Raw genomic sequence first — 27245 nt, 5'->3', positions numbered from 1 at the left:
GATCCAACACCTTCTTCCAAGAAGCTGGAACAGGAGCAGGCAAGAATATTAACTATTTAGAGACTGGACAGCAATGCCTCATTGATTCACATGTTCTAGAGCACCAGCTCCACCTGTTTATGCACCAGAACGGGGATGGTAAGAAACGCAGGCTTTGGATGTTTGCAAATCCCAGTTTATCCACTCTTCTAATTGTTGGACAATGAGCAAAAAACTACATTTCACTGAACTACAATTTTCTGATCGTGAATATGGGGAGGGTTATTAAAAGAAGTAAAAAGTGTATATAAAAATCAACTAGCATAGCATAATAGCTCAATGAAATAATAAGCATGATAGCACAAAAAAGTTCAAGAAAAGAAAATTAATATAAGCTACAACAATAATCAGAAACTGCTCTTCAGAAAAGAAGGTGAAGCAGATGGCTGAGGTGGTGATTCAGCAATGTAGATCAGGCAAGGGATAGTGCTGGCCAAACACTTTAGAGCCTGCATCTTCCTTCTGTTGGCCACAGGGCTTGTTGCCAAAGTACTTAGAGAAAGTGGCCTCCCAAGTCAGGCTCCTTCTGGACTTATTTTCTGGTAAAGTTCTAGCTTTGGGATTTCATGTCACCTTTCTGCTAGCTGCCAATGGACTTCTCAGACTCAAGTAGGTGAACTCCCAAGGGCAGAAAATATTACGGACAAACACTGGTTGCTTACTAGTATCCTAGAATTTTTAAATCTGGGAAATATTATGCAATCTTTTTGTTCGATTCTCTGATTTATAGTTTAGAGTGGAAAGAACTCCTTTTATTCCTGTGATAAAAATGCTGCATGTTTAGTCATAAAAAATCTAACAAGAAAAAGCAGCATGATGAAGAAAATAAAAATCACTAAGAATTACATGAGAAAATAAGTGTTAATATTTTTGTAAAGATTATTTGAAATATTTAATGTCTATAACTATCACCCTTTTTTTTGGAAAAGGGAGTTATTGAATGGAATCAGAGAGCATCTTTATTTTTTAAAACTTTATTCACTGAGGGATATTCTTCTGTTCTCAAGAAACTTTAGATGAACCGTGACCCTTCCGATCAAAAGCACTGCAGATTTAAGATGAAAGTTAAGTCTCCCTCCTTGTCCCAGATTTGAGTATGTCTACTTGCAGTGGGAAAACCATGGGTTATGCTGAGAGTCCCTGTTCCCCTGTTGCTAGGGATTTCTTGATCAGGCCTCAGTCCCTAGGAATCAGGGTGTCTATTGTGGCTTCTGAGTGGTGCAGACCTTTGCTTCTCTGTGCAATAGGAAGTCCTATTATACAGAACCTAACACTATCTGTCCATGGACTTTCTCTCACATTCCATGGGAAATATTTTCATATTTTTTGCCTGAACAATTCTGGGAATGCAGGCCAATCCTGATGCAGCAGCAATGGTACATTCTCTAGATTTTTGAGAAAGAGCCAGACATATGTCTACTAAGTATTCCTAATTTTCAGAGACATATTCCAAGTTCTAGGAGCATATACATTAAAGGAAAACCCTTTCTTTTTACCAGAAGTGAGGGGACAATACCCCACTTCCTCCTTGGGGGTAAATGGGGTAGAGAGATACTCATTGCACTGCTTGTTCATTTATTTAACACTGCATACCAAAGCAGCACAAAACCCAGAGGTTTGAGATCACAATTAATGATCTCATATGGCTCTGGAGCATTGATTGGGTTCAGGTGGTCATTTCTTATTTGAGGTGTCTTATGGGATCTTAGTCAAATAGTCATTAAAACTAGAGTCACCTGAAGCCTTCTTCAACCACGTAAAGAATTTGGAGTTGGGGGAGGATGGGCATTTTTCTCTCTCCACGTTGCCTTTCCAACTGGCTAGCTTAGCCTTCTGCATTACCTAATGGTCTCAGGGTAGTTGGACTTTCTTACATGGCAGCTGGCTTCCCCCAGAGGGAGTGTTTCAAGATACTCAGGTATGTGTTTTGTTAAAACAGGTGTTTTTTTTGTTGTTGTTGTCTTGTTTTGTTTTGTTTTTGTTTTTCTTATGGCTCAGTACCAGCCTATGGTCAATTAAAAAAAATTCCAGTTGCACTAGAGAAGATTGTATCATCTGCAGTTGTTGGCTGTTAATATGGTTTGGCTGTGTCCCCACCCAAATCTCATGTCAAATTGTGATTCCCAATGTTGGGGGAGGGACCTGGTGGGAGGTGATTGGATCATGAGGGTGGATTTCCTCCATGCTGTTCTCATGATAGTGAGTGAGTTCTCATGAAATCTGGTTGTTTAAAAGCCTGTAACACTTCCCCCTTCACTCTCTGTCTCCTGCTCCGCCATTGTAAGACGTGCTTGCTTCCCTTTCACCTTCCACTATGAGTGTAACTTTCCTGAGGCCTCCCAGCCATGCTTCCTTTACAGCATGCAGAACTGTGAGTCAATTCAACATCTTTTCTTCAAAAATTACTCTCAGGTAGTTCTTTATAGCAGTGTGAAAACAGACTAAAACAGATATAGTATACTATAATTACTTTAATTGTGTTATTTATATTTTCTATAGCCTTACTGATTTTTTTGTATCTTTGTTCTATACTTACTGACAGATATGTTAAACTCTTCAACTACAATTGAGGATTTGTCTTTTTCTGTGTTCCATTTTGTCATATTTTGCTTTATATAGTTTGAATCTATATTATTACATATTTACAAATTCAAGATGGTTATATCTTTCTGTGTACTGACCCCTTTATCATTATAAAAATCTTTTTAGCTCTAGAAATCATTATCGTCTGATAGGTTGCTTTCTCTGACATAAGTATACCAGTTTCTTGTCTGTTATTGTTTATATATGTTTTTCCATTCTTTCAGTTTCCTTTTTTTTATATTTTATTTGAACAGTGTCTTTTGGAGACAGAATATATTTGGGCAATTTTTTTTAGTTCAATCTGACAATATCTGCATTCTAACTGGAATGTTTTGTCCATTTACATTTAAAATAATGTTAATGTAATTGGATTTGACTTTACTAGCTTGCTATTTGTTTTCATTTTGGACCATCTGTTCCATGTTACTTTATTTTTCCTTCTTTTTTTGGAACACTCACTTTTGAATTATTCAATATTTCCTCTTGTACTCATTTTTATTTAAGTATATTTATTTTTTAGGTGGTTACCCTAGAGACTACAGCATTAATTCTTAAGTTATTACAATAATCTTAAATAAGAACTTTTACCACTCTAAAGACAATACACAGATCTTAAAACAGTGTAACCTCATTTACCTCCTTCCCACCCATTTTACTATTATTCTCATGTAATTTACTTCTATGTATGTCATAAATTTCTAAAGATATTATCGTTTCAATGAGCCCATATGCTTTATTTTTAACTACATGCTTACCCTTTCTAGTTCTTCATTTTTCTCTTACAGTTTTGTTCTTCCATATGGGTTCATTTTCTTTCAGACAGAATTTTCTTTAAGGTTTCTTTAATTTTCGGTCTGTTGCTGATTAATACCTCTGGCATTTTTTTGGTCTAAATGATCGCTATATGGGCTTCCTTTTTGGAAAATATGTTTGCTAGGTACAAATTAAAGGTTGACCAATCTTTCTTTCAGCACTTTAAAAGCATCACCCATTTTCTTCTGGCTTCCATAGGTTCTATTAAAGAAGCTACTGTCAGTTTTATTGTTATTCCTTGCTAGGCAATGTGTCTTTTTTTTCTGGCTCCTTTTAGCATTCTCTTTGTCTCTCTACCTCTTCTTATACACACACACGTATGTATATGTGTGCATGTGTGTGTGTAAATATATTTTTATATACATACATATATACTCTATGTCTATATCTATATTTATCTATATATAGCTATATATCATGTCTTTGGTTTTCAGAAATTCGATTAGATAAGTTTTTAACCTGCTTGGAGTTTATGGAGATTCTTGAATTGGTTGCGGGGTTTTCTGTGATGCATTTTGAAAACTCTCTTCTAGTAGATCTTCGAATATTTCATTTGTGTCTTTTGCTCTCTGCTCCTCTTTTGGTACTCTAAAGACACAAATAAGACGTGTTTATATTTCCTATCTTGATGTATCCCATGTGTCCTTTATGCTTTGTGTATTTTTTCCTTTCTTTTTCTTCTGTCTATGCTTCAGTTTTCTAAGTAGGATAATGGCTAATCTCCTTAATCTAAACATGCATTGAACTGGATTCAGGCTGTTACAGCTTAGTGAAATGACCTTCATTTATTTCATTTCCTCAGGTGCTGCCCTCCTGGATTTTGACTGAGCAGTCAATGGCTATCTGTCTGCTCATTCTTGAAAGATTTCTGGAGATTTAGCTCTGCTCTTTGGAGGTTTTAATTTTCAATTTTTAGCCTTCCACCCTTGAAACCTCCAAATCTGGCAATTATCTTGAGGGAAGCCCAGCTGTGGATTTTATGCATGCCTTTGTCTTTTAGTAAGATTTTGTCTCCAAAGACGGAAAGGTATGGGAGAATTTACTCTACCCTTGGAGTTTATCAACCCCAGCCTCCCATGTGCAACAAATATGTTGTGGGCAAAAAAATGTAGAATATTATGTCTCTTCATATTTCAATCTGCCATGCCTTCCATGTGTTACTACCAAAAACCTCACTTTTGGTGAGAAACCTTTGCATGAGCCACACCCCAAGGAGAGAAAATGTCAGTGACATCACCTCATTTTATAAAGGTTCTTGTGTCCCTGGAATTCCAATTTCTTTAGTCTTTGTTGCTTCCAAAGCATTTATATAGTCTTTAGCAATATAATTTTATAAATATTTATGGCTATTTTTGGTTGTTGCAGTGGGAGTTTTGGTTTGCTATGATCTCATAATTTTTTCTTCACATATTTATTTCTGTATATATTTACTAATATATACAGCGATACAATGATTTGGAGATCTCAGCTCTTTTTGGGGTCTCTATTTATACTTCTCAAATTGCACTGGCCTAACCTCACACTGGGCAGATTGTAGGTTATAATAAATATTTGTGTCTGTAATTATACATAGGGCATCTGCCTTTTTTAGTGTTTGCTTACCTGTCCAAATTTAGGCCTATGCTTTTTATCTCTTTATTAAAGATTTTAATTACAGTCTTGTAAGCTCAGTTCTGCTTTCATGTATACCCTTTTCTTATTTTATTTATTGTTTCTAAATGTTTTACAGTGAGAGGATTCACAGGATTTCTAGTATACCATATTCACAGAACAAAATCACAAATTTTGTTTCTTGAATCTACTTTTAAATCCATATGTTTTCCTAGATAATAATCAATTTTATTCAGAATTTCAAAAATTATTACAATAGAGTTTTACAAATATTATTTGAAATAACTTCCCCTGTAGGTCTGGTATATTTTTCTTTATTTAATTCTCGATTTCATGGTTTATTTTTGTTAGGCAAACTAATGGCTGATTTGTTTTATTTATTTTTTCAAGGGAACTCTTGTTGGCTTTGTTTAGCAATTATGCCATCTGACTTATTTTATCTTACTTAAGTACATAATTAATATATTTTAATTTACTAAAATTCAGTGACTTTTCTTCTTGGTACATCTTGGCAAAGTTAAGTAGATTTCCACAATAGTATTTCATTTTGTAGTTTTTCAGATATGTCTATATATTTTCTAGATATTCTCTTCTATGGCATATAAATTAAGACCGTGTCTGTATTTCTGATTCAATATTTTTAAATTTGCTTTGTTATTAGTTTTTACCATTATTGCATTTTTGTGTGAAAATGTAGTATGTAATAGTTTCATTTCCCAAGTTTCATAGAGGTTTAAAAAATTTTAATACATGTTCATTAATAAACATATCCTATAAGCCCTTAAAAAGATGTATATTTTATATTTACAGATGGTAAGGTTTGATTTAGCTCTATTTTTATTTAGATATCTATGTATTTCTCTAGCTTTACTTCCATTATGTCAAATGACTTATTGTATTGGTTAAGGTCTCTGTTCCTACAATTTTTAAACTACCTAACCTGCATTTTTCAATGAGTTTTGCTTCATACATTTTGATGCTATTTATTTCAATGTTTAAAAAGTTATTAAGAGTTACAGTCTATTATATACTGTATTTTCAGTAATTCTCCTTGTTTAGGGTATTTAATTCATTTTACTTTAATTTCATGTTTGTTTGGTAATAATAATAATAATGTATTCTGTGTTTTTTTATTAGTCTGGTTTTCCCCCATCCTTCCTTTATATCAATGTTTTCTGAAATGTTTTTAGGCATATCAGTTTTTATTTTGATTTAGTATAAGCATTTAAAATGGTATTTAATCATTTATCCTATTTTAATTATTAATTATTATTTTCACAAAATGACTGCGGTCTTACATCTGTTTTTTTTTTGTTTTCTGTTTTTTAAAAAAATTTGTCCTTGCTTTCATCTTCCCTTTAAAACAATTTAGCTATACCATGAGATTTTGTCTTTGATCTTCTCACCTAGTAATCTGAAAGGTGTATACTTTGGTTTTAGCTCAATTCATAGTTATATTTATAATTGTAAGTAATGTTCCCACATTTACATTTCATAGGATAGCATCTTCAGCAACAGAATGCTATCTACTAGGTCTCTTCTGTGACAAAGTAGGGCAATCATGTAATTTCATTTTCATCCATTTTTACTCTTTTACTCTATTTTTTTGTTTGCTTATGTAACCTGGAAAGTTTGTACCTATTTATTATAGTTAATTTATTGTTATTTTCACATTATTTATGTTAATTTTTTTCAAGAGACTGTTTTGTAACAGTCTCACTTTGTAACTATCATTATTGAGCCTAATTCCTAAGTTGCATAGATTAGTATTCATTGCCATCCTTCTTCATATCAAATTTTCCTGTTTTTGATCATTGAATTTTGCTGTCTCTCTATTTTGGATTAAGTATATCTTCAGGTAGGTTTTTAAGGAAATGTTATATGAGTAATATAGCTCCAGAGACTTTATTAATATGTTAAATTTCAGCTGACTGTGATAAACAACAACAAAACCCTACAAAATACCAGTAATTTAAATAAGACTGAAAGTTAAAAAAATTTTCTGTAAATCATAACAGGCATATGATAGAGCATAAGATGAACTAAAATATTTTAAGAATTTCCTGCAGCCATGCTTGTCACATATAATCTCATTTAATCTTCACAAATGTCCCTGATATGGGGATTAATGTTCTGTATTCTAGAGACAGGAAACTGCAGCTCAAAGGGCAAAAGTACCTAGTCCAAAGTGACAGATGCGAGTTGAAGCCAGTGTTATCTATCTCCCATGTTATCTTCACTGCAGTTGTACTGCCCCTGAAGATATAAGGGGCAAATAGAAGTAAGGATAAAGTATTCCAGGGACAGAGCTGAGCCATTGATGAATTCCTTCTGGGATTAAAGGGTGGAAACTCCGAGAAGCATCAGAGAGCAGGTAATGTTTGAGAGAAATCTTAAATGATTAATTGAAGTTTTCCAGGTGAGCAAGGAAGGAGAACGCATTCCAGGCTAAGAAGACAACATGAGCAATAAGCTTTTGTTCCTTAAAGGGATTAATCAAAACTTTCTATTATTTCATTTCTAGGCACAAAACCGGTGCTTAATAGAGGCTTTATTGGTTTAATTTATTTAGTCATTCTCTTTGTTCCATGTAGCAGATATGCCATTTGCCACTCTAATATTGTCCTACCCTTTCTCCTAGTAAGAAAACTCTAATTTACTGGAGGCAGCAATGGGCCCAGCTAAAAAGATGATGTTTCCTAGCCTCCCCTGCAGCTTGAAGATGTAGACAGAAATTGTTGGGAAGTCTTCTAGGAAAGCCCATAAGAGAAGGACAGACAGCTGATCTATCCCTTTTTGCCCTTCACCCTCATGTTCTGATTCCTGCTTAGAATCACTTGTGTCTTAGACTGTGGGCCATCCGTGAGAATGGAAACCACATGATAGTGACAGTAAAATGGAAAGGCAGAAGGAAGCTGGGTCCATGATGACAATGTGAGGTCACATACGAATCCTGAATGCCTATTTAAAGATTTTTTTAATGTGAAAAATAAATTTCTGTCTTCTTTAGGCCACTGCTATTTCTGTGCTCTGCTACTAGCCGCAGAATGCAATTCCTAACTGATATACACCACATTTACCCTATGCTCCAGAAATCTACATGCAGATGACTGGGGGCAACTACAAATACTTATGGCTAGAAATTACTATTTGGAAAATGCATAGAAATAACTGAGAGAATTTTCCCGCATGGACCTCATTTCCAAGGTGCATCTCAAAGACAGTCTTATACCAGCCATGCAGCATGGAGGAATTCCAGAAGCCTTTCAGGAAGAAAGAGTGGCTGCTATTGCTGCTGACACTGCTGCAGTTTAGTGGAAACTAAAAGGCTGGAATGATGACCTTTCAAGAAGAACAAATATTATTAAATAATGGATTTTTGTCCCACCTCCTGCAACAGTCAAGAGCAAAAGGATGAAAAGGGAATCCTATTCTTCTATTAATAACTCCTCAGTCAGTCTCATGCTGACAAAGCAGAAAGCAGCTGTAAAATTAGCAATTTTGCCTGAAAATTAGCCCCTTGCAAAGCCATAAAAAGAGAAAAGGAATTAAGAAGAATTCTTTTAATGCAGTCAAGGATGGAAAAACCAAGAGTGATAGAGCATAAATGCCCAGAAAACTGATACTTATTTTAAGGACGATATTACCCAGGTTTTAAAGAGCTGCTTATAGCTGTGTATGAGGAAAGTGTTAATTTATAGCCCTTGGACCAGTGGCTTTTCTTAATGGCTCCTTGGAGCGAATCTATCAGATAACTTGGAAGAGCACAAGGTTTAGGTTGATGTTTATAAATATTACTCCATTCACCCCTATCTGAGAAATTCCTATTCCATTTCAGAAAGGCAATGCAGTAAATGAAAAGAGATTAAACTTTAGAGGCAAACAGACAGGTTTGAACCCTGGCTCCGCTCCTTCACTAGCCCTGGGAAAGTCTGGGCACCACTCTGGGCCTCTATTTTGTCTTCTATCAAAACAGAGGGTAATTATGCTTCAGTGTGTTAGTATCATTAAATTTAGTAACATGCATAGAACTTGGTCCCTAGTAGGTTCTTAGTGAATGTTAGTCCTTTTCTACTCTCCCTTCCTCATCTGATAGCCAGGAACACTAAACTTTCTTGCAAACCTATGCAAAGCAATTATATTTAGCTCTGTGAAATTCTTCCCATAAGAAGATGAATCCCTACAGAGAAAATGAGCGCATTTCCATAATTTACAAATGGTCTCAGGTATTAGGCTCCCATTTACAGTTTTGTATAAATGATAAGTCAATATTCAATAGTGGAAATAATCCAAAAAAATAAACTGATACTCCCTTAACAATAAAAAGAAAGAGCTCTCTATTTCCAGCAAGGAACATACACAAGAGCAGGAATTTTAAATTTATACAGTTTGCTTCATTTGCAGCTTTGGTGGTTTCCACATTCATAGTCATTTAATACTCCTTACGTTCCAAGAGGAAGTGAGGAACTTGGGGCTCTGTTGAAGGCTTGGCAAGTCTCAATCATTCCTTTCTTAGTTCAAGAGGGTATTTTATACCTGAAACACACATTTTCCTTTCCAGGTCTAAAAAATTGCAAGATATAGACAAAGCAGTTAAAGCCATAATGCACATGGAGTACAAACACTGTTTGAAGATGAATAAATCAGTTAGAAATACCTGAACAGCATTAAAAAAAAACTTTTTCTTATTGATGGCTGTAGATCACAAGATTGGATACATTTATAGAAATCTAACTGTGCTAGAAACACTAGGCAGAGTTACCTCTCCAAATGTAGTAATATAGCCCCAGAATAATTCTCCTTCAAGTTTTCAGATCTCAAGTTCATAGGATCTGGTTTAGGTGGGTCCTTAGAAATGATTCAAATCCCCTAATAACATAACCATATAATAGTCTTGCCACTTGTGCTTGCACATCTCCAGCAACAGAGAAGAGCATTCTTCCCAGGGCAGTTGAGTTGAAATTAAGTCAATACATATGCATTGAGCTCCTCTAATATGATAGTCAATTGTTTGTACAGAGGTATGTATTAGCTTCCTGTGGCTGCCATAACAGAGTACCACAAATCAGGTGGCTTAAAACAACAGAAATTTATTGTCTCACTGTTCTAGAGGCTAGAAATGTGAAATAATGGTGTCTGTAGGGCTATGATCCCTCTGAAACCTATAGGGGAGAACCCTGCCTTACATCTTCCAGCTTGTGTTGTTTGCTGACCATCCTTGGCATTCCTTGGCTTGTAGATACATTACTCCAATCTCTGCCTCCTTCATCACATGGTCATCTTCTTCCTGCGTGTCTCTCTTTTTCTCTTAAGGACACCAGTCATAGTGGATTATCTCATCTTAACTATTAGATCTGCAATGATCCTATTTACAAATAAGGCCCCATTCTGAGGTACTAGGGGTCAGGACTTCATTATATATTTTGGGGGTATGTAATTTAACTGATAACAGGAATTAAAGATGGTTAAGAATTGGTCTCTGCTTTGGATAGTTCCTAGTCCCATGACTTCCCATAGCAGGCATAGAAAGTAGACAAACTTGGTTTTCTAGCCCAGCTAAACCTCCTAGTGGCCAAATGACCTTAGTTAAGTTAATTAAGCTGTGGTTTCATCTTCTGAAAATGGAATAAAAATTGAGAAAATTGAATAGATCAGTGACTGGAGAGTGTATATCAAGATGATTAGCACAGGATAAGCACTGAATAAATGTTATCTTTCCCTTTCCCAATACCAGGACTTTATTGTATGATCAAATTATTCATTCATATAATCATATATTCAATTATTTCTGCAAAGATTTCTCAAGCATCTAATACACGGCAAGCACCAAGGTAATATATTAGAGAAAAAGACAAGACATGATCCCTTCCCTCATGGAGGCTATTATCCTGCTCTGTGCTGGATTTTAATTAAAGAGTTTATTTAGCAAAATGCCAAAAGGCCTTCAAAATAAGAGGAATGCTCAGTAGTGCACAGTCTGACTATTGAAGAGTGATAAAGGGAAAAACATCTAACATTTATTGAGTGCTTAGCATATAACAGATACTGTGCTAGATAAGTTATCTATCATCTCACTGAATCTTGAAACAACCTGAGGAAGTAGTTGTTTAATTTAATAGGCTAGAGTTCAGAGAAGTGATGAAACCTACCCAAGAACACTCAGCTGGTAATTTCTAGAACCTCTTTCTCCTCTGCCACAGTTAGGAGTCTATTTACTATTGGTCAAGAATTTGGTCATCAGATTGAAGATACATGAGGTGGAGATGAATGAGAAAGGACAGTGGCCCAGTCTTCTTTTGACAAAACACTTTATCCCTTATGTGGAACGGCAGTTTATGTCAAGGTAAGCCTCCAGGCCAATTTCTACCCAGTTCTATTTTTTGTATCCACATGACAGCAGTTCACACAAAGCTTACTTGTGCCAAATCCTGCTTACTTTATGCTGAATGGGTTTAGGGAGACTCACTAGCACCCTTCTTTCATGATCCATTGAAATCAGAAGGGCAAGAGATGCAGTCAGTAGCCACATACGAGGACCCATTATAAGATTTTGATTCTCTTGATTCTGTGTTCTAAGAAGCCAGACCCTGTGCATGAGCTGAAGGCGATTCCTCCAGCTTTACAGTCTTCCCTACTGATTGCCAGAGTCTTCCCAAGGCCTCACATCACTACCCAAGGAATCATAAACACTCTTGCAAGGTAGATGAGCTCTCCATATGGTTTGTCGTTTGAGAGAAATCCTAGGAGATCAGCAGCTTGGAAGACCATAACAGCCATGGATTTGATGTCTGTTTCCATGTTCTTTTCCTTCCTTTTATTGTCTGCATGGATCATATATTCTCTTGGACACCAGCTTGAATCCTAAAAGCCTTCCAGAATAATGTATTTCCTCTTGTTCTTTAGGGAAGCTTAGCTTCAAGGCTTTTATAGTTATTTTATCCTGAATTTGCTGAGGTTTCACAGGTAAGTTACACTTTCTTCACTTGTCTACATATGGTTGTGAAACAAAATCTATTCAATAGAGAAAAGGATGACTTCTTAATGGCATTGCTGTCAATGAGGGTCATCGTCACAGCTTTCAAAATCTATGCAGCAGGGATCCCCTAGAGCAGTGTCTCTCAATGGGGAGAAAATTGGCTATCCCTTGGGGGTGTCTGGCAATATCTGTGAATAGTTTTTGTTGTCATAACTGGTGTGTATGTGGGATGCTATTGGCAAAGGATGCTGCTAAACATCTTACAAACACAAGGCCCTCTCCCACAAGAAAGAATTATCTAGCCCAAATATCAACAGTACTAAGACTGAAAAACCCTGACCTAGAGGGTAGTCTTTAGACATCACCCTGAAAACTGAATGCTCTGCATTCCAGGCTTGGATCAACTCCTAATTGATTATTTTAACATGGTCAAACAACTTAATGCCTTTGAACACCAGCTTGCGTGTATATAAAATGCAGGAAATGGCTGTCGGGAAAGAAAATTGAGCCACTAATTGTGTTTTAAGGCCAAAGGAAAGAGGAAAATAATGTGTAATATTCAAAGATGTTCATTTGAGTTATTTATGAGTGAATATCACAAAACAGCTGAAAGTTTTGTTTAAATAAAGAATAGTTTGACAGAACAGTATGAGGATCTTACAAAACAGTTCTCATTAAATGGAAAATGACTTTGTTATAATATTTTTTAAAAGGATAATAGGATTTAAATTAGTATGTACAGTAGACCAGAGAGGAATTTCTTACTGTGTTTCCTGAGCTGTCTCTATCAGTATTTCCTGTTGCACTCATCAGTGTCTAAGACTCAATTGTTTAAGTGTGTGTCTTTATGACCAGATCATGTGCATGATGGTAGGCCATAATTATCTCTGTATCTTCAATGTCTTGCACGTGGAATGTAATCAACAAATGTTAGTTGAGTTTGTTGATTTATGTATGAGAATAAAAAAATAACTGCAAGAAGCCTAACTATGTAAAAGATCAGACAAATGCAGCCAAATGTTAACAATGGTAATACTGTTTTTGAAGTTCAATTTCTCTGCATTTTCTATTCTACTATTTCTATATAAAGAGTAGGTTTTAATTTTACCACAGGCATAAAAAAATAACTGGAGAGATTTTTGAACAAAGACTCTCATGTAAGTATGTGGAAACCAGAAGTGTTTCCCTCCTGTTTTTTTTTTTTTTTTTTTTTTCTCACTCCAGCCCGACCTCTTACCCAGGGAGAATTAGGTACTATTTTTTGCTGCTGTCAACATTAGGTACTGACCTCTGTAAAAGCATTGATAATGTCACATTGAATTTTACATTTTCACCTGCCACACTACTGTGAGCAAATTTGATACAAGGCCAGTTTTTACTTATTTATCTCTGTATTCCTGCCACCTACCTCAGTGCCTTTTATACCAGTGGTGATCAGTATATGCCAAATAACAAAACTCCTCTATGTAGTATTTACTATATCATGCTGTGATTCACTGTAAGGAGGCAGGGACTGCAAATCACATATTAACATGTAGTAGATGCTCAGTAAATAGAGTTTGTTGAACAAATGGATGACAATAAAGCCTGTACTTTCTGCACTAAACCAATTAAAGCAACTTGCCTCCAACAGCACCTGCTTGACTATGGATACATTAGCATAGCAGAGTTGAACAAAATCGAAATCCTTCACTTCCAGTTTGGAGATAAGAGCAGGCTTGGATCCTGGCTTATTTTGCTTAAGGCTTAATCATTTGGCTCCCAGGTAAATTCAAATTCTTTAGAAATGAGTGAAAAATGCTCTTTTCAAATTTAGCATCTCTAGTCCAAGGTTGTAATTCCTTGATATTCCTCTAATGGTGTGAAACGTTGGACATTTTCTTTCAAATGTATGACTTTGTAAAATTCTTTTATTCTCTCGGTGACTTTAAAATAACAAGGATGGTTATGTCTTAGGTATTGATAGGAAAGTGCTCTACTGTTTTGGAGGGAGGTTGAGTAGCAAAAATACTGAATAGTTTGGGGTAATGGTTAAAACACAAGTGGGTTTAAATCTTATCAGCTCTGCCACCCATTGACTCACTGTACAACCTCTTGTAAGATAAGTCAGTGTTCCATGCCTTTGTTTCCTTGTTGAAAAATGCAGACAACATTGTACATATCTCACTGAGTTTTGAGAGTGATAAATAAGAAAATGATTGTAAAAATCACAGCACACTACATCTGGTACATTATAACCATTTGGTAAAATCAGATATCATTATGCCAGTAACAAGATGTGTAACCTGTGGAAAGTAAATTCAGGGCTTTGTTTTCATCTCCTGTTTTTCGTTCTGTAACTAAAGATTTGTACTAGGCTATCTGAATTCTCCTTGCCAGATTGTAGATTTTTATACCCATTGATGGTAACGATTAAAGGCTTTAGGAGCCTTGTTGGATGTCTAATTCCTGTGCAGATTCTGTTGAACTAAAAATGGGTCCACTGACTGTGATCTAATGAGGCTTGGAGGCTGGGGGAAACCATCAGGAGAAAGAGTAGCAGTGAGCAGGCAAAGAACAATGAAGTATGGGAGAAAGAGCACTGGGTCAGGTGTCAGAGAATTATAATCTAACTCAGGTATGGAATGGCTGTACATATCATTTCTCCTTGGCAGTGCTCAACTTTCTCACCAATAATATTAGAATTAATTCACTAGTGAATTCAAAGCCTCTTCCAGTTCTACCTGATATGATTTTGGTCTATTTACTGGGCATACTATCCTGAATTTATTCTCTTCAGTGTTTGTTCCCCAGCTTGCCACAAGGCCGCTCTCCTCCTTCAATCTTTCTGACTTCTTTCTGTGAGTTCTGAACTTCACTTCCCATTTAGATGCTAGCTTATTAACCACTCTTATACACTGCCTAGAAATCCCAGAATAATACAAGATATTTGTCTGAAGGTCTTAGGGGTTCTTTCTGCATCTACTGCTTTCAGAATGACCATAATGAGGCTCCTGGGACCAACCATAGGTTAAAGAAAAACCATCTGGTGCTGAGAATCCAAAGGCAGTGGGAAAATCCTCAACAGGAACTGGAGAGGTTGGAGATATAATAGAGCAGAAGCCACCTGGAAGCAGGTGAATAACACTGAATAAATGATTACATCTTAGACTAATCCAGTCTTGCTCTAGAAAGAATAACAGATAAATGAAGGCAAATTTAGACTCAGTATTAGAATCAACTGTATAAAAAATGAAGTTTGCCAAATAGTGACACTAAAATGGCTTCAAGGTAGAGAGCTGGAGAGTAAAAAATTTTAAGCTGAAGAATGGAGAAAATTCTTGCTTCTGATAGGAGAAAGGATTTAATAATCTCCAAATTCTTCTGAATTTGAGCTCTGAAACTGATTCTGTCCATAAATGTAGCAATGCTCAGAAAGGATGAATATCCGTAGAGCAACTTTCATATGCAGGAGCCAGGCACTATACTAGAATCCTTTTACATTCTCTCAATAATCCCAAAAAGAGGATCATAACACCTCCATTTTGCAGAAAGAAAAATTGTGACTCAGGCAAGGAAACTAAATGACTTCTCCAAGCTTGTATTGGAGTATTGTATTGTATTGTATTGTATTGTATTGTATTGTATTGTATTGTATTGTATTGTATTGTATTGTATTGTATTGCTTGTATACTCCAAGCAATAGTATTTTATTTTAGAGCTGGTGAAGAATTCTTAGGAAGCCAGAAATCAGCTGGTTCTTGCTGTTTTGACTGCACGGATTTGAGCTCCTGAATTTCTCCACAGGGGCCCAAACGACAGGGCAGGTTGTTAGCTGCATTGCACATAGAAGGGTAGAAGAGGAAGAATGATTTTACTTCTTGACAAAGAAGAAGAAGGAAAGACGTCTGCAGGGTAAGCATGTCTGAGAGTCCCTGCCACCTGCTGCCATTCATTTAATCATCCCTGGGAGCTGGACTGCAGGCCCTGTGCCAGGCTGTCAGCAGCAAAAACTGGCAAGGAGAGAGCTCACTCAGCAGCTGTTAGATACCAGGGCCTGCCCACAAGTTACAGTGTGAACTGGGGACTGGAGGAACAGGAAGCAATGGCTGATCTCAGCAGTCAGCAGGAGGAAAAGTAAGGGAGAACTGAAATGTATGATATGTTTACTTTGTTATCAGCACTGTGTCATGCTAAGTACCTTTGAAATGTCTCTTCTTCTCATTCGTCGAAATAGTCCTACTAAGTAGGTATTACTTTCTTCATTATTGCCAAAGTAGAAACTAAGACCAAAACAGTTTAAGTAAATTGTTCAGTAGACCTCGGACATTAAACCAATTTTGTCTGACTCAAAATTCCACATTAACAAACTATGATTTTCCAGACTCAATTCACTGGTGTTCCCTTTCATATTTCACCATGTCTGCACAGCACTTCTTTTATTTAACCATTTTTCTACAAGTCAACACCCCCCCTTCTTAAATTTTACTTTTGTAAATGCATTTTAAAAGGAAGATGTATAATGCTACCATAAATGGAAAAGCAATTTCACTTGCCATAAGTAGATGGTAATAACAAAAATAAATAAATGAAAACAAAATAGTGTGATTAAATTCTTGCTATAGAGTCTAGTGCCTGGAAGGCTTTGTGCCTGAGGTATACTTTCTTTTTTAAAACTGAAGATTAGGAAGTGTTATAGAGGTGCTAAAGATATAGAGGACCAAAATGATTTTTTTCTCTCTAGAAGAAAACAAATCAAAAGAATTGAAGGATAATTGGAATTCATATTATGTGTTTCAAAACTGTTTCATGCCCTTTCTCCATCCTCCCCCAAACCATCTCCAGGAGATCCAGTCTCCATGCCCACACGTGGAGGGCTCTTTTCATGATAGTAGTGAAAATGGGAACTTCTGTTCTGACATCAAGCAAGTACTCACTTTGCATGCCATCTCTCCTCAAGTAAGACAACACAGTTCACTAGGTAGAAAGTGAAGGGAAAATAAATGGGTCTGGACTGTTACGGTAACCTCCTAAATGGCCTTTCTGCCACAAGTTTTCATCCAATATATCATCATTTAAAGTCATGATAATTTTCTGCTAAGACATATGAAGTGGTTTCTTTTTTTTTGTTTGTTTGTTTGTTTGAGACGGAGTCTCACCCTGTCGCCCAGGCTCGAGTGCTCAGTGCTCACTGCAAGCTCCACCTCCCGGGTTCACGCCATTCTCCTGCCCCAGCCTCCCGAGTAACTGGGACTACAGGCACCTGCTACCACGCCCTCCTAATTATTTGTATTTTTAGTAGAGATGGGATTTCACTGTGTTAGCCAGGATGGGCTCGATCTCCTGACTTCGTGATCTGCCCGCTTCGGCCTCACAAAGTGCTGGGGATTACAGGCGTGAGCCACTACACCCGGCCTGAAGTGGTTTCTTTTTATAGATATGATTAATTCTCAATACTTTAGCCTAGAATTTAAGCCCTTGCAAAATTTTATTATGCCCCACCACCAACATTATACTTAAGCCAAAGTGAACCAAAATGAACCATTCGCCATTTCTATTAAATATTCTCAAAATGTCCTGCCTGTATGCTAATGATAATCTGTTCTCTCTGTTTGGATAATCTCTCTCTATCCCTCCAGCATATTTAAATGTGTAATGAAGGTGAGCAGAAAGATACAAGCCTGTGAAGATGAGGATAAGGGAAGTACAATATGCAAAGGTCTAGAAGATATCTACTAGACTTGGCATAGAAAAGGTCTGAGTGACCTTTGCCAGGACTGTTTCAGTCAAGTGTTGGGAATGTTGGTGGATTGAGGAGTAAATGGGAGTTGAGTAACTGGAGGCAACAGAAACACATCATTGATCAGGATAGAACATGAAAAATGAAGTGGAAGATAGAGGGAAACAGGAGAGCTCGGAGCATGATTTTAGGTAACGGGGCAAAAAAAATAGACAGGAAGAAATTTAAGATCTAAACTTAGAGAACATGGGAAATAACATAATCAAGAAGAAATGTGAAGAAGTTGGCCTTGTACACGAGGAAGGACACTTAGAGAAGCCTGCGGTAAAGTGATGACTTTCTAAAAATGGAATGGAATTAGCAGAATGAATTTGTAGCACACATTTACCACTAAGTAGCTGGAGAGTCAGGATGTCCCTGGATTTTTGCCATCCAATATATAATATTAGGACAGTCAGACCTCTAATACTTACGAGGAGTCACACAATATTTCAGGTTGAAGAAAATCCCATCTTCTACCTTATGCTTGCATCCATGTCACAGAAAAGATGTTTACTCTCTTAACTTTAGTGATTGGGGATTAATTTCTACATGAAACAGAAAATTCAATTTTCAGAAAGCCTTAAGTATCAGAAACTTCTCTTCTAAATAGAAGTGTCTACCTCCCTGCCATATGGTGCCTGTTTTGCCCTTAAAAGTTCCTTAAGACTTGAATTCGTCTTCAAATATGTCTATAGTGATGGGTTTTTTTCTTAAACCAAATTATTCCGTCATTTCACCATTTTTATCATATGACATAATTTCCAAACATTTCATTTTCTCAGAGATTACCTTTTGGATGTACCAACATCTGTTTAAATTGTGATATCCAAGAATAAAAATATTATTCCAGATATGATTTGAGCAGGGAAAAGTAGTGAAGAGTTCATTCTAGGCACTTGGTTTTATTAAGTACAGCCAAGATACTGACTAAAATTTATTGAGTACTTATTATATGCAGGCAATTTCTTAAGAGCTTTAAATGCATCATTTTATTTAATCTTTATAGTAGCCCTATAAAGTAGGAACTATTCTTATTACATTTCACTGACTGACAATTGGAAGCCAAGATGGGTTAAATAATTTTCACAAGGTCACTGAGCTAGTAAGTGGCAGAGCTGGAATTTGACCTAAGGTTTGCTTGACTTCAGAATTCAAGCTTTGAAGGGATACGTGATAACTTCATGTGTCTTGATATGTGTCACTCATTTCCCTTCCATCCTATAGGTTTCTAGAACCAAGTGCTGAGCACGGAGTACAGCACGCAGAGGCTCTCATGGGATGGGGGTTGAATCCCTATGGTGTAGATATTACTAGCTCCCACTTTGCAGCTGAGAAAACCGAGGCTCAGTTTAACAACAAATATTTACTAAGAGCCCTACTAAGTCCCAGGCATAGCACTGTTGCCAACAGTGAAACAATTGTAAGCACAGAGTTTTATGAAAATAGAGAGTCCTATCTCTGGACTCATAGGTCAATGCTATTTCACAACATTACAGCTTTTCATCCAACAAAATTACTCAGAATCAATGTGGAAGAATGAAATTTGCCATCTCTAGCAATTAAAAAAAAAAACTGTTCAGGCAAATGAAGATGTCCCCTTTCGATAGTTTCTGGAGAGAAAGATGTGGTTCTGATGAGGAAAACATAATAATTTTCAGTCAAGGAGTAGAAAGAGGCTTTCTTTAACCTCTCTCCACAAATCTAAAGTTTTTTTAAATGCCCGTTCCCCCCACCTGACAGATGTAGCATTCTTTTAAATATGTACTAAAAGTGTAAATCAGAACAAAGACCATATTTCACGCCAAGAGGCTTGTATATCCATCAGGTATTTATGGTGCTGCTGTGAGCCAACTCTTCCATCTGGAATGTCTTTAGTCATCTTTCATCTGGTACACCTACTAGAGGAATGCCAGAGCCATCCATAACAAAGGGGCTCATCTTTTAGAACCCCTTTGGCAGGAGGGAGAAATCCAAAGGTTTCCCATAAAGCCTGTGTTTCACATTGCGTTTAATGCAGTTGTTTGATATGATAATGTCTTTGGGGGAAACTTGGCCCTGCCCCTCAAGGATAATAGAGGACAATTATTTTATTCTGTTGTGCTGTCTAATGAGGAACCATCTATTAAAAGCACAAGGGTTTGTATAATCTAGACTATAGAGGGAAGAGATTGTAGATCCTTTTCCTCCCTCCACCAAAACTAAAAGACTTGGCCAAAAAAAGAGACCTTATTATTCTTTCTAAATTGGGTAGTGAGTACCTGTTATCATCTAAAACCAGTTAAAAAACAAAAACAAATCAGGAAAAGTTTAATGGACTGTCCCATTAAATATAATCGAATATTCTTGAAACAAAGTTGTTTCACAGATATTTTCCAGTTTGTTCAAGTAAAGGTAAAATCTAAAATCTAAACATGAACTTTTAAAAATTATCATTTCTGAAGGATGAATACATCGCTGGGAAAAAAACAACAGCTTTAACTGTCACTTTGAACACTGCAATTCTATTTCATTAATTCCTCAGCAGAATGTCTCATTATGAAAATAATATATGTGGAGTTCTTAGTTCAAGAAAGCCAGGAGACAAATTCATTGCTAAAATGTTCCAGAATGTCTCAGAAGGAAATAAAACTACCAGAACTTTCATCCTATTCCAACCATAGACACAATGTCCATGAGGAACTGTCATTCTTTTTGACATGACTGCTCAGTATAGGGTTGGGAAATGCCTCCAAGCAGAGGAACCCATTCTGGAAGCCACTCTAACTGCTCTCATCCTCAGCATAGATGTAGAAACACAGGGCTGCAAGTGTCTCCTATCAATTAGACATTCAGAACGGAGAAGGGCTGTCTAAATGCATGGGGGTGAGGAAGCTGCAAGGCTTTATGCCTTATTAATTGGACATCGCTATTTAAATTCTTGAAGACTCCAAATGGTTCTGGCATGTGGTCAGAACCATAAAATAAATAGACTCAATAAGTGAAAAGGAATACTCTGAGCTAGGCCATTTCCTGTTCCTCCCTAGAATCCTAAACTGTGTCTGGTACCAGAATTTCAAGCTCAAATCTCAGCTGAATACTCAGCAAGCCATTAAGTGCTGCTGCAACTGTAATTGAGACTTTTCTTCTTTTCCTTTTAGTTCTGGCCTCTTCAAGAGGTGATGGCGTGAATAAATAACCACCTTTATTTTAAATTGGCCAATGAGTCTACTTCCGTCAAAAGAAGTTGCCCAGCAAAATAAAGCCTCACTTGATTTGTACGTGTGTGGGTGGTGGGGGTTGGTGGAGGGAGTATTTCATTAAGTCATAGTGCCTCTTCTTCCATTTGAATGAGTTCTTCCATGCAAATCATCCTGAAAAGAAGTCTACTTCTGGCACTAAGCATGGAAGAGGGTCTATTTCCAGAAAAGAAGGTGGCAGGACAGACCAGAGTAGGTTCCCATCTGTCTTTGCTTCTTTAAGAATCAAGACGGTCTTCTGAAAACAGACTGCTTTATCCCATGAAAATGAGCAGAGAGTCTGGTGATAAAGCAGACACCCTGTCATCAGCATCATCTTGATGAACACTGCATTGCTATTTCATTAATCCCTCACTTCCATGCTTGTCTACCTGTTTTCAGGGCTGTTCATGCCTCCTCACGGTGTGTCAACACAGTGAAAGGAAAGAGTGTTGGAGCCATCAACACTCTCACTTTCCCTTCTTATCCTTGTCTAGCAGATTATGCTTTTGTAACTGGTCACAGGTAGCAGGCCAAGGGAGACCTTCTTGAGGGACTGCTGTTTAGAGTGTTAAGAGATAAGCCAACTCGGTCTATTGGGAAAAGCTGGGGATAGGAGCACTCCGCTACCAAGTCCAGTACAGGAGTTCCTTCAAAGAGGCTCTTCCAAGGGAGCGTAAAAGAGGGGAGAAAGGAGCCATCCTTTTTGGCCACGGACTCTGTACAAGATGTTCCCTTTTAAGAGCTTCACATACATTATCACGCTTAAACCTCACAGCAGCACTTTGAGGGAGATGTGACTGCTCCCATTTTATACATAAGGACACTGAGGCTTAGAATCTTAAATGATGTGCTTAAGGTACATGCTATGGACTCGAAAGTTGAAAACTATGCCTGTATATGCCCAAAGTCCTTGGCAGTTTCTGCCAAAGGCTCTTTGTGCCACTTCACGTGAATAATAAAACACTCTGACACACCCCTGTACCCCCACCCCATGCCTCCTATCTGCCTTGGTGTTTATGCCCATCAGCTCTCATCTCAGCATTTTGCACCGGGTGCTGCTTGGTGTCTCAGTTCTTACCCTGCAACTCTACTCATTGCCTTGGCTTTGGTAACCAATATTCATTTTCTTCCAAGTAAAACCTAATCTTGGCTCCAAAACTCTATTTCCTTACACTGTTGGCACACTTTGAGGAGGCATGAGCAGCCCTGAAAACAGGTAGGGAAGCATGCTGCAGAATTTCAAGCCTCTCTCTCTATTATTTTATTAATTTAAGATATAATTCAGTGTTAAGAGCATGGGCTTTCAGTTCACTCAGAAGTGGGTTCCAAGCCAGACATTTTCATTAGATGGGTCACTTTGAACAAGTTACTCATGCACATCAGCCTCAGTATTCTCTTCTACAAAATGGGGATAGAGATGTGCTCCAACCAGATTTACTGTTAGGGTTATGTGACAATAATGTATGAAAGCACTAAGCATAGAATAGTGCTTAGTGAGAACTTAATAAATGGAAGCTATTATTTACGGTAAATGTTTGAAATTAAATGGTCACCATATTTATTGTAGAGTTGATAAATGAAGCTCATATCCCAGGGAAGAAATGAAACAGTATTATCATAGCATACTTACTCACCTTCCCCCAGAATGCTGAGGTCCTTTCCTACCTCTTCGTGGAAATATTCCTTGCTGTGCAATTTTTCATGTCTTGCAAGCTTCAATCAATACAATTGATTTAATGATTAATTTATTGTGTTTCTCAGTAAAAGCCCAGCATCGACTTCTTAAAATGGAATCTTATTGCATTTTAGACAAACAAAACAAATTGGCAGCAATCATTTAAAGGGGAAGCACAAAACATTCTATACACACACACAAAATCAAAACAAATAATGAGAAAAAAAGCTTGTATTATTTTAAGAGTGCAAAAGTAGAGGATGAGTTGAAGTGTTCAGGCTTTCTGATTTGCTGAGCTCAAAAGATCATTTGGGCCAGTTATGCTTATCTGTGAGCTGACGTTGTTCATGACCTTTACATCCTGCCCTCTCTAAAACGACTTCAGGACTTTTTTTCTGCTAGTAGTATGAGGAACAGTTGTGTTCTTCATTGCCTCATGGTTTGTTTTTATCTCAGACTAACCATGAGGCCTCCATCCTTTCCACTGGCATATAGAAGAGGTAGAGACAATCCTTGTATTGCATTTCTAGTTATGCAAGTTTTAGATTGTTTCATTTCAAATGTGTGGGGTTTTTTTTATTTCTACCATTTTGTTTCTCCTTGCTTCATCTTGCCAACCAAATTATAAAATAGATTACCTAGTGGAATTTCAATGCATCTTTTCAGTTGCCTGTGTATATTTGGAACAAGGTAAGGGATAAATAAATACAGAAATTAGAAAAAAAAAAAGTCTAGTTTCTTGTTCTCCTGTGCCACAGCCTAGTTTTGTAGTTGGCTACTTGCAGTAGTATTTGCCTTCTGTAGAGAGCTAATAGACTCTACCAGCAGCTCCCCACCCTGGTGGTTGGTTCTTTCTTTGCTGTTCTATCCTCTCAGGTGCCTTCCTTAGAAAGTCTGAGAAGGCTGGTGAGCCTCCAATCTGTGGGAGGTGGTTCAGGGAGGACCTCGGGAGGCTGACTTGGCCACATGGTGTCAGTCTTGCAGCACTGATGTGAGAATTCTGGGACTTGTCTTTGGCAGCAAGAAATGTTCCACGCTTCCCCCATACAACTCTCAGGTGAACCAGGATGAAATAGCATTTGTTAGAGGTTTTGTCTGCTCCAGGGAGAAGGGATAGGAGCTCTCTTTGATATAGAGATATATGCTTTCCTAGCTGAGCTGTGTGTATGGTAAGTTTTACACAATGGAAGGAACAGTGATTTTCAAAAATAATTTTCTTCACCAGGAGCCCTCTTGGCAAGATTGTCCACCCAGCACCACGCTGAGTGAGCCTGCTGAGGCAGCCAAGTGTCCTGGTGAAATCCTGGGCTTTGGAGCCTGATAGACCTGTGTTTGCATTCTCATTCTCCTAGCCCTGCACCCTGGCTAGCTGTGTGACCTCAAGCAATTTTGAAACTTTCTGTGCCTCAGTTTCTTCGTCTCCAAAATACCATTTATAATACCCATTTCAGAGGAATGCCATGAGAATTAGTTTGGGTTGGCTTATAGAGCACAAGCTTACCATAGGTGCTCAATAAATGAGAGTTATCAATAAAATGTGAGCTGCTCTCTATTTTAAGTTTAAAATATATCTTGTACATTTTTTCCACAGAAACCAGTCAGAGAGGGAGAGAGAGAAAGAAAGCACTACAGTGGGGAGTGTGTGTGTATGTGTTTGTGTGTGTGTTGCTCAAGTGATGTGTACAGGAAGTAAAATCCTCCTAATATATTACATGTGACAGCTGCTGAACCTGTATCCTAACATCTCTTTCCCTGCCCAATAGTTCTATGACCCTTTCCTAGTGACAATGAACACTTCTACAATTCTTAGTCATGACAGACAGCACAACACAGAGCATGAAACAGCCTCTCCCCAGGAACAGAGCTCAGCAACCCTGTGCTCTAGCATCATCTCCACCAATTCTTCGATGTTCTCAGGGCTGTAGACAGCCTAGTCAAAGGAATTCAGGGTTTGGAGTCAAGGAGTCAAGTGTAGGTAGGAATTTCAGCTCCCAGACTTAACTAGCTGTGTAAACTTGAGTAACCATTTACTCCATCAAAGTTTCACTTTTATAATTTGTAAAAATAAGAATAATGACACCTAATTATTAATGTTTTTTTTTATTAGCAGTTAAATAAGACAGCACAAGTGAAAAAGCCCTGAAGACGAAGGAAATGCCAAGTCCCTGGTAAATATTTCCTGTTCACTTTTAGATGAAGGCTACCAGGACTGCCCAATCTGATGGAAGAAATTGCCTTCCTAGACTGCCAGCATCTCTGGGAACTGTCTTGAACTCCATATCAGAGATATGTAGAGGAGGAAACACACAAGTTCTCTTTTAAACACATTAAGTTGGAGGTGTTTGTTGAATCGGTAGGTGGAGATGTCTTCTGGGTTGGATATACAGGTCTATAGCTTTGGAAGAACTCTGGGTGGAGATTAGGAAGTCACCTGAATTGAATGAATTTCACTCAAGCAAATAACTTTCTTCCAGGTATTCCCAGTTCCACTTCCCTTCATCAACTCAATTTAACACATGCCGACTGTTAGGCCCTATTTTCTTTCAGAGAATCTTAGGCTAGCTGGAAATACTGTTCTTCTACTTGGCTCATCCACTCTTGCTTGGACTCCTTCCATTCCTGCCCAGGTATTACAGAATATAGAATCCACGTGGAACTATGAAATTCTGTTTTCTAAGCCATGGCTTCCTACCTTATTAAATTCAGTGTTTCAGATTGATAGTCTCTAGGTTAACCTATGATATGACACTGTTGTAGAATCCTAGAGGGGTGCTGATTACCAATAACAAACATCCTCTTTTAAGTTTTGGAAACTGAGGCCCAGAAGAGCATCTAAGTGATTTTCTCCATCACTGTGAAATTCAGAGCCATCACATCGGTCTGCCTCCTTACTTATAAGGTGGTAGGTTATGATCTAGGTGGTAGTTCAATTACTTAAGAGGTCAAGGATTAAAGTGTAGCCCTTCTCATGAAACAGCTGTTTAAAGGATTGAAAGGGAACTCTCCAATGACCTCAACACATAGAACCCTTCATTAATATGAATTATTGTTGACATAGACTTAGACTTGTCATGGGATAGAAAAAACTCTGGCCATCAAATAAAATGATGAACTGATATGAACCGATAAAATAGTATTCCTCTAAAGGTAAGAGTCAGATGGACCGAAGCTATGAAAGGCATCCTATATGCTGGTCCAGTCTTGGCCAATATTTCCCAGTGTGATTATGGAACATGAGTCCCTTGGGGTGCTCAGTTAGAGAAAAAAAAAAAAAAAGCTTTGGAAGAGCTAAATATTCTCTCTCATGTCCTTAAAGGTTCACGGTGAAACAGTATATTAAAAGCTTTAGTTCTAAAGAAATCTGCTCAGAGTTTGTACTCAGTTCAACTCCATTCTCCCAAATCATAACTAACCATAGAACCTAAAATAAAGCATACATTAGCATCCCGTAGAGCAAGTGTTTTTGTGAAATATCTTACCCACTTTGAAATTTCTGATATAAGCACAATTTTGGGTACTTGTTTGGCTTTTAATCTTTCATTTTTGCAAAAATCCAATGACACGGACATTGTTTATAATGTTAAATGTTACATTGTTTAAAATGTTAAATGTTATAATCATTTTGTGATGAGGAAATGGGGCTCAAAAAGGTGTGGGAACTTTGTGAGGCTCACATCATCAATATGCCCTGCTTTTCATTTTATGTTGTTTATAATTTTTCATACATCTATGATGTATCCTTCTTCTGTGTCTTTTTTCGTAATAATCTTTATGCCTGGAATTTGAGACTCACCATTCCTGGCTGATCTGTCTTCCTTACCTTTTAAGATGTAGGTCAGCAACCATCTCGGCTGCGTTAAGTGTTCCTTCTCCATGACCCCAGAGAAAGCTCTTTATCACTATGTTAATATTGCTCAGTTTATTTTGAAAGTGTCCATTTATGTCCCATCTTTTCCCAATAACTTATAGGGTCCTTAAGAGCAGATACTGTGTCTTCATTCTTCTTTGTGTACCTTCTCACATGCACAGTACTTATCTTGTAATAAATACATGTATATTAAAATTCCTGTAGTAGTGGCTCAGAGTCTCTCTTTTATACTGAATTGAACTGAACTGAACCGCAGCCAGTTCTCCATAACTTCAAAACCCCAAACACTTATCATTATACCACACTGCATCCCATTCCAGCCATAAAAGTTCTATTACATTTTGGCCCAAATAACCAATGGACCTATTTTTGGTCTCATGGTAGTTGGAAATTCTGTGGAGAATTGTAGCAAACAAATTTGGGAGGAGAATGGGCACCTAAACTCAAATTTATATTACAGCAAAGATGGCATCAGCAATCTATACATAAATCCCTTAGCACAGGGCGAGGAACAAAGGAAGCTCTCAGTAAATATTAGCTATTATACAAGCTGTTAGAATTTCAGAGAATGAGTTCACTCATTGTCAGCAATACTTTTGTTTTCATAATGTCTTGAGTTAAAGATGAGATTCCAGCATTTTTGTAATTGAGTACTTTTGCTGGGTAGATCCAACCTGAAAGTTAAGATTCTGGTATAGAGC

General features: G+C 37.3%; 1 long non-coding RNA gene across 9 annotated transcripts; it reads left to right on the top strand.

Annotated features, from left to right (window-relative positions):
* The first annotated feature begins 1504 nt into the window (after positions 1-1504).
* On the top strand, positions 1505-26556 carry LOC134738582 (uncharacterized). Of its 9 annotated transcripts, XR_010124412.1 has the most exons (7): positions 2171-2410; positions 4238-4462; positions 7292-11389; positions 11950-12009; positions 13656-13787; positions 15809-15916; positions 24784-26556. It is a non-coding gene; the product is annotated as an uncharacterized LOC134738582 (long non-coding RNA). The 9 variants fall into 9 exon arrangements; XR_010124410.1 differs by lacking the exons at positions 2171-2410; positions 4238-4462 and adding an exon at positions 1505-1957 and having other exon boundaries at positions 11247-11389; XR_010124415.1 differs by lacking the exon at positions 4238-4462 and having other exon boundaries at positions 11247-11389.
* Positions 26557-27245: the final 689 nt, after the last annotated feature.

The sequence above is a fragment of the Pongo pygmaeus genome, chromosome 1 (genome assembly GCF_028885625.2).
Source record: "Pongo pygmaeus isolate AG05252 chromosome 1, NHGRI_mPonPyg2-v2.0_pri, whole genome shotgun sequence".
Classification (NCBI taxonomy): domain Eukaryota; kingdom Metazoa; phylum Chordata; class Mammalia; order Primates; family Hominidae; genus Pongo; species Pongo pygmaeus.
Note: the sequence above shows the minus strand (reverse complement) of the source record. Positions and strands in the feature narration are given on the sequence as shown.